Consider the following 13,847-nt stretch of genomic DNA (forward strand, 5'->3'; position numbering starts at 1 on the left):
ATGGACCCCAAGTAGAGTAGCTGCTACATGTTAATGGACCCCAGGTAGAGTAGCTGCTACATGTTCAGTAGTTAATGGACCCCAGGTAGAGTAGCTGCTACATGTTAATGGACCCCAAGTAGAGTAGCTGCTACATGTTAATGGACCCCAGGTAGAGTAGCTGCTACATGTTCAGTAGTTAATGGACCCCAGGTAGAGTAGCTGCTACATGTTCAGTAGTTAATGGACCCCAGGTAGAGTAGCTGCTACATGTTAATGGACCCCAGGTAGAGTAGCTGCTACATGTTCAGTAGTTAATGGACCCCAGGTAGAGTAGCTGCTACATGTTCAGTAGTTAATGGACCCCAGGTAGAGTAGCTGCTACATGTTAATGGACCCCAAGTAGAGTAGCTGCTACATGTTAATGGACCCCAGGTAGAGTAGCTGTTACATGTTCAGTAGTTAATGGACCCCAGGTAGAGTAGCTGCTACATGTTAATGGACCCCAGGTAGAGTAGCTGCTACATGTTCAGTAGTTAATGGACCCCAGGTAGAGTAGCTGCTACATGTTAATGGACCCCAGGTAGAGTAGCTGCTACATGTTCAGTAGTTAATGGACCCCAGGTAGAGTAGCTGCTACATGTTAATGGACCCCAGGTAGAGTAGCTGCTACATGTTAATGGACCCCAGGTAGAGTAGCTGCTACATGTTCAGTAGTTAATGGACCCCAGGTAGAGTAGCTGCTACATGTTAATGGACCCCAGGTAGAGTAGCTGCTACATGTTCAGTAGTTAATGGACCCCAGGTAGAGTAGCTGCTACATGTTAATGGACCCCAAGTAGAGTAGCTGCTACATGTTAATGGACCCCAGGTAGAGTAGCTGCTACATGTTCAGTAGTTAATGGACCCCAGGTAGAGTAGCTGCTACATGTTCAGTAGTTAATGGACCCCAGGTAGAGTAGCTGCTACATGTTCAGTAGTTAATGGACCCCAGGTAGAGTAGCTGCTACATGTTCAGTAGTTAATGGACCCCAGGTAGAGTAGCTGCTACATGTTCAGTAGTTAATGGACCCCAGGTAGAGTAGCTGCTACATGTTAATGGACCCCAGGTAGAGTAGCTGCTACATGTTCAGTAGTTAATGGACCCCAGGTAGAGTAGCTGCTACATGTTAATGAACCCCAGGTAGAGTAGCTGCTCCATGTTAATGGACCCCAGGTAGAGTAGCTGCTACATGTTAATGGACCCCAGGTAGAGTAGCTGCTACATGTTCAGTAGTTAATGGACCCCAGGTAGAGTAGCTGCTACATGTTAATGGACCCCAGGTAGAGTAGCTGCTACATGTTAATGAACCCCAGGTAGAGTAGCTGCTCCATGTTAATGGACCCCAGGTAGAGTAGCTGCTACATGTTAATGGACCCCAGGTAGAGTAGCTGCTACATGTTCAGTAGTTAATGGACCCCAGGTAGAGTAGCTGCTACATGTTCAGTAGTTAATGGACCCCAGGTAGAATAGCTGCTACATGTTCAGTAGTTAATGGACCCCAGGTAGAGTAGCTGCTACATGTTAATGGACCCCAGGTAGAGTAGCTGCTACATGTTAATGGACCCCAGGTAGAGTAGCTGCTACATGTTCAGTAGTTAATGGACCCCAGGTAGAGTAGCTGCTACATGTTCAGTAGTTAATGGACCCCAGGTAGAGTAGCTGCTACATGTTAATGGACCCCAGGTAGAGTAGCTGCTACATGTTCAGTAGTTAATGGACCCCAGGTAGAGTAGCTGCTACATGTTAATGGACCCCAGGTAGAGTAGCTGCTACATATTCAGTAGTTAATGGACCCCAGGTAGAGTAGCTGCTACATGTTCAGTAGTTAATGGACCCCAGGTAGAGTAGCTGCTACATGTTAATGGACCCCAGGTAGAGTAGCTGCTACATGTTAATGGACCCCAGGTAGAGTAGCTGCTACATGTTCAGTAGTTAATGAACCCCAGGTAGAGTAGCTGCTACATGTTAATGGACCCCAGGTAGAGTAGCTGCTACATGTTAATGGACCCCAGGTAGAGTAGCTGCTACATGTTAATGGACCCCAGGTAGAGTAGCTGCTACATGTTAATGGACCCCAAGTAGAGTAGCTGCTACATGTTAATGGACCCCAGGTAGAGTAGCTGCTACATGTTCAGTAGTTAATGGACCCCAGGTAGAGTAGCTGCTACATGTTAATGGACCCCAAGTAGAGTAGCTGCTACATGTTAATGGACCCCAGGTAGAGTAGCTGCTACATGTTCAGTAGTTAATGGACCCCAGGTAGAGTAGCTGCTACATGTTCAGTAGTTAATGGACCCCAGGTAGAGTAGCTGCTACATGTTAATGGACCCCAGGTAGAGTAGCTGCTACATGTTCAGTAGTTAATGGACCCCAGGTAGAGTAGCTGCTACATGTTCAGTAGTTAATGGACCCCAGGTAGAGTAGCTGCTACATGTTAATGGACCCCAAGTAGAGTAGCTGCTACATGTTAATGGACCCCAGGTAGAGTAGCTGTTACATGTTCAGTAGTTAATGGACCCCAGGTAGAGTAGCTGCTACATGTTAATGGACCCCAGGTAGAGTAGCTGCTACATGTTCAGTAGTTAATGGACCCCAGGTAGAGTAGCTGCTACATGTTAATGGACCCCAGGTAGAGTAGCTGCTACATGTTCAGTAGTTAATGGACCCCAGGTAGAGTAGCTGCTACATGTTAATGGACCCCAGGTAGAGTAGCTGCTACATGTTAATGGACCCCAGGTAGAGTAGCTGCTACATGTTCAGTAGTTAATGGACCCCAGGTAGAGTAGCTGCTACATGTTAATGGACCCCAGGTAGAGTAGCTGCTACATGTTCAGTAGTTAATGGACCCCAGGTAGAGTAGCTGCTACATGTTAATGGACCCCAAGTAGAGTAGCTGCTACATGTTAATGGACCCCAGGTAGAGTAGCTGCTACATGTTCAGTAGTTAATGGACCCCAGGTAGAGTAGCTGCTACATGTTCAGTAGTTAATGGACCCCAGGTAGAGTAGCTGCTACATGTTCAGTAGTTAATGGACCCCAGGTAGAGTAGCTGCTACATGTTCAGTAGTTAATGGACCCCAGGTAGAGTAGCTGCTACATGTTCAGTAGTTAATGGACCCCAGGTAGAGTAGCTGCTACATGTTAATGGACCCCAGGTAGAGTAGCTGCTACATGTTCAGTAGTTAATGGACCCCAGGTAGAGTAGCTGCTACATGTTAATGAACCCCAGGTAGAGTAGCTGCTCCATGTTAATGGACCCCAGGTAGAGTAGCTGCTACATGTTAATGGACCCCAGGTAGAGTAGCTGCTACATGTTCAGTAGTTAATGGACCCCAGGTAGAGTAGCTGCTACATGTTCAGTAGTTAATGGACCCCAGGTAGAATAGCTGCTACATGTTCAGTAGTTAATGGACCCCAGGTAGAGTAGCTGCTACATTTACATTTACATTTAAGTCATTTAGCAGACGCTCTTATCCAGAGCGACTTACAAATTCGTGCATTCACCTTATGACATCCAGTGGGACAGTCACTTAACAATAGTGCATCTAAAACTTAGGGGGGGTGGGGTGAGAGGGATTACTTAACCTATCCTAGGTATTCCTTAAAGAGGTGGGGTTTCAGGTGTCTCCGGAAGGTGGTGATTGACTCCGCTGTCCTGGCGTCGTGAGGGAGTTTGTTCCACCATTGGGGGCCAGGGCAGCGAACAGTTTTGACTGGGCTGAGCGGGAGCTGTACTTCCTCAGTGGTAGGGAGGCGAGCAGGCCAGAGGTAGATGAACGCAGTGCCCTTGTTTGGGTGTAGGGCCTGATCAGAGCCTTGAGGTACTGAGGTGCCGTTCCCCTCACAGCTCCGTAGGCAAGCACCATGGTCTTGTAGCGGATGCGAGCTTCAACTGGAAGCCAGTGGAAGAACGGAGGAGCGGGGTGACGTGAGAGAACTTGGGAAGGTTGAACACCAGACGGGCTGCGGCGTTCTGGATGAGTTGAAGGGGTTTAATGGCACAGGCAGGAGCCCAGCCAACAGCGAGTTGCAGTAATCCAGACGGGAGATGACAAGTGCCTGGATTAGGACCTGCGCCGCTTCCTGTGTGAGGCAGGGTCGTACTCTGCGGATGTTGTAGAGCATGAACCTACAGGAACGGGCCACCGCCTTGATGTTAGTTGAGAACGACAGGGTGTTGTCCAGGATCACGCCAAGGTTCTTGGCGCTCTGGGAGGAGGACACAATGGAGTTGTCGACCGTGATGGCGAGATCATGGAACGGGCAGTCCTTCCCCGGGAGGAAGAGCAGCTCCGTCTTGCCGAGGTTCAGCTTGAGGTGGTGATCCGTCATCCACACTGATATGTCTGCCAGACATGCAGAGATGCGATTCGCCACCTGGTCATCAGAAGGGGAAAGGAGAAGATTAATTGTGTGTCGTCTGCATAGCAATGATAAGAGAGACCATGTGAGGTTATGACAGAGCCAAGTGACTTGGTGTATAGCGAGAATAGAAGAGGGCCAAGAACAGAGCCCTGGGGGACACCAGTGGTGAGAGCGCGTGGTGAGGAGACAGATTCTCGCCACGCCACCTGGTAGGAGCGACCTGTCAGGTAGGACGCAATCAAGCGTGGGCCGCGCCGGAGATGCCCAACTCGGAGAGAGTGGAGAGGAGGATCTGATGGTTCACAGTATCGAAGGCAGCCGATAGATCTAGAAGGATGAGAGCAGAGGAGAGAGAGTTAGCTTTAGCAGTGCGGAGCGCCTCCGTGATACAGAGGAGAGCAGTCTCAGTTGAATGACTAGTCTTGAAACCTGACTGATTTGGATCAAGAAGGTCATTCAGAGAGAGATAGCGGGAGAGCTGGCCAAGGACGGCACGTTCAAGAGTTTTGGAGAGAAAAGAAAGAAGGGATACTGGTCTGTAATTGTTGACATCGGAGGGATCGAGTGTAGGTTTTTTCAGAAGGGGTGCAACTCTCGCTCTCTTGAAGACGGAAGGGACGTAGCCAACGGTCAGGGATGAGTTGATGAGCGAGGTGAGGTAAGGGAGAAGGTCTCCGGAAATGGTCTGGAGAAGAGAGGAGGGGATAGGGTCAAGCGGGCAGGTTGTTGGGCGGCCGGCCGTCACAAGACGCGAGATTTCATCTGGAGAGAGAGGGGAGAAAGAGGTCAGAGCACAGGGTAGGGCAGTGTGAGCAGAACCAGCGGTGTCGTTTGACTTAGCAAACGAGGATCGGATGTCGTCGACCTTCTTTTCAAAATGGTTGACGAAGTCATCTGCAGAGAGGGAGGAGGGGGAGGGGGCGGAGGATTCAGGAGGGAGGAGAAGGTGGCAAAGAGCTTCCTAGGGTTAGAGGCAGATGCTTGGAATTTAGCGTGGTAGAAAGTGGCTTTAGCAGCAGAGACAGAGGAGGAAAATGTAGAGAGGAGGGAGTGAAAGGATGCCAGGTCCGCAGGGAGGCGAGTTTTCCTCCATTTCCGCTCGGCTGCCCGGAGCCCTGTTCTGTGAGCTCGCAATGAGTCATCGAGCCACGGAGCGGGAGGGGAGGACCGAGCCGGCCTGGAGGATAGGGGACATAGAGAGTCAAGGGATGCAGAGAGGGAGGAGAGGAGGGTTGAGGAGGCAGAATCAGGAGATAGGTGGGAGAAGGTTTGAGCGGAGGGAAGAGATGATAGGATGGAAGAGGAGAGAGTAGCGGGGGAGAGAGCGAAGGTTGGGACGGCGCGATACCATCCGAGTAGGGGCAGTGTGGGAGGTGTTGGATGAGAGCGAGAGGGAAAAGGATACAAGGCAGTGGTCGGAGACTTGGAGGGGAGTTGCAGTGAGGTTAGTGGAAGAACAGCATCTAGTAAAGATGAGGTCGAGCGTATTGCCTGCCTTGTGAGTAGGGGGAAGGTGAGAGGGTGAGGTCAAAAGAGGAGAGGAGTGGAAAGAAGGAGGCAGAGAGGAAAGAGTCAAAGGTAGACGTGGGGAGGTTAAAGTCGCCCAGAACTGTGAGAGGTGAGCCGTCCTCAGGAAAGGAGCTTATCAAGGCATCAAGCTCATTGATGAACTCTCCGAGGAACCTGGAGGGCGATAAATGATAAGGATGTTAAGCTTGAAAGGGCTAGTAACTGTGACAGCATGGAATTCAAAGGAGGCGATAGACAGATGGGTAAGGGGAGAAAGAGAGAATGACCACTTGGGAGAGATGAGGATCCCGGTGCCACCACCCCGCTGACCAGACGCTCTCGGGTGTGCAAGAACACGTGGGCGGACGAAGAGAGAGCAGTAGGAGTAGCAGTGTTGTCTGTGGTGATCCATGTTTCCGTCAGTGCCAAGAAGTCGAGGGACTGGAGGGAGGCATAGGCTGAGATGAACTCTGCCTTGTTGACCGCAGATTGGCAGTTCCAGAGGCTACCGGAGACCTGGAACTCCACGTGGGTCGTGCACGCTGGGACCACCAGAGTAGGGTGGCGCGGCCACGCGGTGTGGAGCGTTTGTATGGTCTGTGCAGAGAGGAGAGAACAGGGATAAACAGACACATAGTTGACAGGCTACAGAAGAGGCTACGCTAATGCAAAGGAGATTGGAATGACAAGTGGACTACACGTCTCGAATGTTCAGAAAGTTAAGCTACGTAGCAAGAATCTTATTGACTAAAATGATTAAAATGATACAGTACTGCTGAAGTAGGCCAGCTGGCAGTGGGTGCGTTGTTGACACTACACTAATCAAGTCGTTCCGTTGAGTGTAATAGTTTCTGCAGTGTTGCTATTCGGGGCTAGCAGGCTAGCTAGCAGTGTTGTTTACGTTACGTTGCGTTAAAAGAACGACAATAGATGGCTAGCGAACCTAGAAAATCGCTCTAGACTACCCAATTATCTTTGATACAAAGACGGCTATGTAGCTAGCTAAGTAGCTAGCTACGATCAAACTAATCAAACCGTTGTACTGTAATGAAATGAAGTGAAAAAGTGATACAACCTGTGAATGCGACCGGGTAGTTGAGTTCTATACAGAAGACGTTGGCTAGCGTTGGCTAGCTGTTGGCTAGCTAGCAGAGTTGGCTAGCTAGCAGAGTCACCTACGTTAAGGACGACAAATAGCTGGCTAGCTAACCTCGGTAAGTTAAGATAATCACTCTAAGACTACACACTCTAAACCTAAACAACACAATTATCTTGGATACGATGATACGAAGACAGCAAAGACAGCTATGTAGGTAGCTAACACTAAACTAATCAAGTCGTTCAGTTGAGTGTAATAGTAATAGTTTCTCAGTGCAGCTAATCAGTGGACGTTAGCTAGCTGGCTAGTGAAGACTACGTTAGGACGGCGAAATACGATAATTACGCAATTATCTTTGATACAAAGACGGCTATGTAGCTAGCTGAGAAGAAATTGCTAAGATAAGACAAATCAAACCGTTGTGATATAATGAAATATAATGAAAAAGTTATACTACCCGTTGGAGCGACGTGCAGATGCGACCACTCGCTCCAACCGGAACATTAACCCTAATCTGACCACGTGTTCTCTTGATAAATCTGTGAATTGGACCATTTTCCTGTCCTGCTAAGCACTCAAAATGAGTACTTTTGGGTGTCAGGTAAAATGTAGGCAGTTAAAATTGATTCAGGAATGTAATGAAGTAAAAGTAGTCAAAAATATAAATAGTAAAGTACCCTAAAAACCTACTTATGTAGTACTTTAAAGTATTTTTTTACACAAGTACTTTACACCACAATGTATATGCCTGCATATTCTGTGTGTGTGCTACATGTTAATGGACCCCAGGTAGAGTAGCTGCTACATGTTCAGTAGTTAATGGACCCCAGGTAGAGTAGCTGCTACATGTTCAGTAGTTAATGGACCCCAGGTAGAGTAGCTGCTACATGTTAATGGACCCCAGGTAGAGTAGCTGCTACATGTTCAGTAGTTAATGGACCCCAGGTAGAGTAGCTGCTACATGTTAATGGACCCCAGGTAGAGTAGCTGCTACATATTCAGTAGTTAATGGACCCCAGGTAGAGTAGCTGCTACATGTTCAGTAGTTAATGGACCCCAGGTAGAGTAGCTGCTACATGTTAATGGACCCCAGGTAGAGTAGCTGCTACATGTTAATGGACCCCAGGTAGAGTAGCTGCTACATGTTCAGTAGTTAATGAACCCCAGGTAGAGTAGCTGCTACATGTTAATGGACCCCAGGTAGAGTAGCTGCTACATGTTAATGGACCCCAGGTAGAGTAGCTGCTACATGTTAATGGACCCCAGGTAGAGTAGCTGCTACATGTTCAGTAGTTAATGGACCCCAGGTAGAGTAGCTGCTACATGTTCAGTAGTTAATGGACCCCAGGTAGAGTAGCTGCTACATGTTAATGGACCCCAGGTAGAGTAGCTGCTACATGTTCAGTAGTTAATGGACCCCAGGTAGAGTAGCTGCTACATGTTAATGGACCCCAGGTAGAGTAGCTGCTACATATTCAGTAGTTAATGGACCCCAGGTAGAGTAGCTGCTACATGTTCAGTAGTTAATGGACCCCAGGTAGAGTAGCTGCTACATGTTAATGGACCCCAGGTAGAGTAGCTGCTACATGTTAATGGACCCCAGGTAGAGTAGCTGCTACATGTTAATGGACCCCAAGTAGAGTAGCTGCTACATGTTAATGGACCCCAGGTAGAGTAGCTGCTACATGTTCAGTAGTTAATGGACCCCAGGTAGAGTAGCTGCTACATGTTAATGGACCCCAAGTAGAGTAGCTGCTACATGTTAATGGACCCCAGGTAGAGTAGCTGCTACATGTTCAGTAGTTAATGGACCCCAGGTAGAGTAGCTGCTACATGTTCAGTAGTTAATGGACCCCAGGTAGAGTAGCTGCTACATGTTAATGGACCCCAGGTAGAGTAGCTGCTACATGTTCAGTAGTTAATGGACCCCAGGTAGAGTAGCTGCTACATGTTCAGTAGTTAATGGACCCCAGGTAGAGTAGCTGCTACATGTTAATGGACCCCAAGTAGAGTAGCTGCTACATGTTAATGGACCCCAGGTAGAGTAGCTGTTACATGTTCAGTAGTTAATGGACCCCAGGTAGAGTAGCTGCTACATGTTAATGGACCCCAGGTAGAGTAGCTGCTACATGTTCAGTAGTTAATGGACCCCAGGTAGAGTAGCTGCTACATGTTAATGGACCCCAGGTAGAGTAGCTGCTACATGTTCAGTAGTTAATGGACCCCAGGTAGAGTAGCTGCTACATGTTAATGGACCCCAGGTAGAGTAGCTGCTACATGTTAATGGACCCCAGGTAGAGTAGCTGCTACATGTTCAGTAGTTAATGGACCCCAGGTAGAGTAGCTGCTACATGTTAATGGACCCCAGGTAGAGTAGCTGCTACATGTTCAGTAGTTAATGGACCCCAGGTAGAGTAGCTGCTACATGTTAATGGACCCCAAGTAGAGTAGCTGCTACATGTTAATGGACCCCAGGTAGAGTAGCTGCTACATGTTCAGTAGTTAATGGACCCCAGGTAGAGTAGCTGCTACATGTTCAGTAGTTAATGGACCCCAGGTAGAGTAGCTGCTACATGTTCAGTAGTTAATGGACCCCAGGTAGAGTAGCTGCTACATGTTCAGTAGTTAATGGACCCCAGGTAGAGTAGCTGCTACATGTTCAGTAGTTAATGGACCCCAGGTAGAGTAGCTGCTACATGTTAATGGACCCCAGGTAGAGTAGCTGCTACATGTTCAGTAGTTAATGGACCCCAGGTAGAGTAGCTGCTACATGTTAATGAACCCCAGGTAGAGTAGCTGCTCCATGTTAATGGACCCCAGGTAGAGTAGCTGCTACATGTTAATGGACCCCAGGTAGAGTAGCTGCTACATGTTCAGTAGTTAATGGACCCCAGGTAGAGTAGCTGCTACATGTTCAGTAGTTAATGGACCCCAGGTAGAATAGCTGCTACATGTTCAGTAGTTAATGGACCCCAGGTAGAGTAGCTGCTACATGTTAATGGACCCCAGGTAGAGTAGCTGCTACATGTTCAGTAGTTAATGGACCCCAGGTAGAGTAGCTGCTACATGTTCAGTAGTTAATGGACCCCAGGTAGAGTAGCTGCTACATGTTAATGGACCCCAGGTAGAGTAGCTGCTACATGTTCAGTAGTTAATGGACCCCAGGTAGAGTAGCTGCTACATGTTAATGGACCCCAGGTAGAGTAGCTGCTACATATTCAGTAGTTAATGGACCCCAGGTAGAGTAGCTGCTACATGTTCAGTAGTTAATGGACCCCAGGTAGAGTAGCTGCTACATGTTAATGGACCCCAGGTAGAGTAGCTGCTACATGTTAATGGACCCCAGGTAGAGTAGCTGCTACATGTTCAGTAGTTAATGAACCCCAGGTAGAGTAGCTGCTACATGTTAATGGACCCCAGGTAGAGTAGCTGCTACATGTTAATGGACCCCAGGTAGAGTAGCTGCTACATGTTAATGGACCCCAGGTAGAGTAGCTGCTACATGTTAATGGACCCCAAGTAGAGTAGCTGCTACATGTTAATGGACCCCAGGTAGAGTAGCTGCTACATGTTCAGTAGTTAATGGACCCCAGGTAGAGTAGCTGCTACATGTTAATGGACCCCAAGTAGAGTAGCTGCTACATGTTAATGGACCCCAGGTAGAGTAGCTGCTACATGTTCAGTAGTTAATGGACCCCAGGTAGAGTAGCTGCTACATGTTCAGTAGTTAATGGACCCCAGGTAGAGTAGCTGCTACATGTTAATGGACCCCAGGTAGAGTAGCTGCTACATGTTCAGTAGTTAATGGACCCCAGGTAGAGTAGCTGCTACATGTTCAGTAGTTAATGGACCCCAGGTAGAGTAGCTGCTACATGTTAATGGACCCCAAGTAGAGTAGCTGCTACATGTTAATGGACCCCAGGTAGAGTAGCTGTTACATGTTCAGTAGTTAATGGACCCCAGGTAGAGTAGCTGCTACATGTTAATGGACCCCAGGTAGAGTAGCTGCTACATGTTCAGTAGTTAATGGACCCCAGGTAGAGTAGCTGCTACATGTTAATGGACCCCAGGTAGAGTAGCTGCTACATGTTCAGTAGTTAATGGACCCCAGGTAGAGTAGCTGCTACATGTTAATGGACCCCAAGTAGAGTAGCTGCTACATGTTAATGGACCCCAGGTAGAGTAGCTGCTACATGTTCAGTAGTTAATGGACCCCAGGTAGAGTAGCTGCTACATGTTAATGGACCCCAGGTAGAGTAGCTGCTACATGTTCAGTAGTTAATGGACCCCAGGTAGAGTAGCTGCTACATGTTAATGGACCCCAAGTAGAGTAGCTGCTACATGTTAATGGACCCCAGGTAGAGTAGCTGCTACATGTTCAGTAGTTAATGGACCCCAGGTAGAGTAGCTGCTACATGTTCAGTAGTTAATGGACCCCAGGTAGAGTAGCTGCTACATGTTCAGTAGTTAATGGACCCCAGGTAGAGTAGCTGCTACATGTTCAGTAGTTAATGGACCCCAGGTAGAGTAGCTGCTACATGTTAATGGACCCCAGGTAGAGTAGCTGCTACATGTTCAGTAGTTAATGGACCCCAGGTAGAGTAGCTGCTACATGTTAATGAACCCCAGGTAGAGTAGCTGCTCCATGTTAATGGACCCCAGGTAGAGTAGCTGCTACATGTTAATGGACCCCAGGTAGAGTAGCTGCTACATGTTCAGTAGTTAATGGACCCCAGGTAGAGTAGCTGCTACATGTTCAGTAGTTAATGGACCCCAGGTAGAATAGCTGCTACATGTTCAGTAGTTAATGGACCCCAGGTAGAGTAGCTGCTACATGTTCAGTAGTTAATGGACCCCAGGTAGAGTAGCTGCTACATGTTCAGTAGTTAATGGACCCCAGGTAGAGTAGCTGCTACATGTTCAGTAGTTAATGGACCCCAGGTAGAGTAGCTGCTACATGTTAATGGACCCCAGGTAGAGTAGCTGCTACATGTTCAGTAGTTAATGGACCCCAGGTAGAGTAGCTGCTACATGTTAATGGACCCCAGGTAGAGTAGCTGCTACATATTCAGTAGTTAATGGACCCCAGGTAGAGTAGCTGCTACATGTTCAGTAGTTAATGGACCCCAGGTAGATTAGCTGCTACATGTTAATGGACCCCAGGTAGAGTAGCTGCTACATGTTAATGGACCCCAGGTAGAGTAGCTGCTACATGTTCAGTAGTTAATGAACCCCAGGTAGAGTAGCTGCTACATGTTAATGGACCCCAGGTAGAGTAGCTGCTACATGTTAATGGACCCCAGGTAGAGTAGCTGCTACATGTTAATGGACCCCAGGTAGAGTAGCTGCTACATGTTAATGGACCCCAAGTAGAGTAGCTGCTACATGTTAATGGACCCCAGGTAGAGTAGCTGCTACATGTTCAGTAGTTAATGGACCCCAGGTAGAGTAGCTGCTACATGTTAATGGACCCCAAGTAGAGTAGCTGCTACATGTTAATGGACCCCAGGTAGAGTAGCTGCTACATGTTCAGTAGTTAATGGACCCCAGGTAGCTGCTACATGTTCAGCTGCTGCTACATGTTAATGGACCCCAGGTAGAGTAGCTGCTACATGTTCAGTAGTTAATGGACCCCAGGTAGAGTAGCTGCTACATGTTCAGTAGTTAATGGACCCCAGGTAGAGTAGCTGCTACATGTTAATGGACCCCAAGTAGAGTAGCTGCTACATGTTAATGGACCCCAGGTAGAGTAGCTGTTACATGTTCAGTAGTTAATGGACCCCAGGTAGAGTAGCTGCTACATGTTAATGGACCCCAGGTAGAGTAGCTGCTACATGTTCAGTAGTTAATGGACCCCAGGTAGAGTAGCTGCTACATGTTAATGGACCCCAGGTAGAGTAGCTGCTACATGTTCAGTAGTTAATGGACCCCAGGTAGAGTAGCTGCTACATGTTAATGGACCCCAGGTAGAGTAGCTGCTACATGTTAATGGACCCCAGGTAGAGTAGCTGCTACATGTTCAGTAGTTAATGGACCCCAGGTAGAGTAGCTGCTACATGTTAATGGACCCCAGGTAGAGTAGCTGCTACATGTTCAGTAGTTAATGGACCCCAGGTAGAGTAGCTGCTACATGTTAATGGACCCCAAGTAGAGTAGCTGCTACATGTTAATGGACCCCAGGTAGAGTAGCTGCTACATGTTCAGTAGTTAATGGACCCCAGGTAGAGTAGCTGCTACATGTTCAGTAGTTAATGGACCCCAGGTAGAGTAGCTGCTACATGTTAATGGACCCCAGGTAGAGTAGCTGCTACATGTTCAGTAGTTAATGGACCCCAGGTAGAGTAGCTGCTACATGTTCAGTAGTTAATGGACCCCAGGTAGAGTAGCTGCTACATGTTAATGGACCCCAAGTAGAGTAGCTGTTACATGTTCAGTAGTTAATGGACCCCAGGTAGAGTAGCTGCTACATGTTAATGGACCCCAGGTAGAGTAGCTGCTACATGTTCAGTAGTTAATGGACCCCAGGTAGAGTAGCTGCTACATGTTAATGGACCCCAGGTAGAGTAGCTGCTACATGTTCAGTAGTTAATGGACCCCAGGTAGAGTAGCTGCTACATGTTCAGTAGTTAATGGACCCCAGGTAGAGTAGCTGCTACCCCAGGTAGAGTTGCTACATGTTCAGTAGTTAATGGACCCCAGGTAGAGTAGCTGCTACATGTTAATGGACCCCAGGTAGAGTAGCTGCTACATGTTCAGTAGTTAATGGACCCCAGGTAGAGTAGCTGCTACATGTTCAGTAGTTAATGGACCCCAGGTAGAGTAGCTGCTACATGTTAATGGACCCCAGGTAGA

General features: G+C 48.0%; 1 protein-coding gene across 1 annotated transcript in view; it reads right to left on the reverse strand.

Annotated features, from left to right (window-relative positions):
* Window positions 1-13,847, reverse strand: part of LOC124008826 (caspase-6-like) — a 43,832-nt gene that overhangs the window by 13,855 nt on the left and 16,130 nt on the right. The window lies entirely within an intron of this gene.

This window comes from Oncorhynchus gorbuscha, linkage group LG21 (assembly GCF_021184085.1).
Source record: "Oncorhynchus gorbuscha isolate QuinsamMale2020 ecotype Even-year linkage group LG21, OgorEven_v1.0, whole genome shotgun sequence".
Classification (NCBI taxonomy): Eukaryota; Metazoa; Chordata; class Actinopteri; order Salmoniformes; family Salmonidae; genus Oncorhynchus; species Oncorhynchus gorbuscha.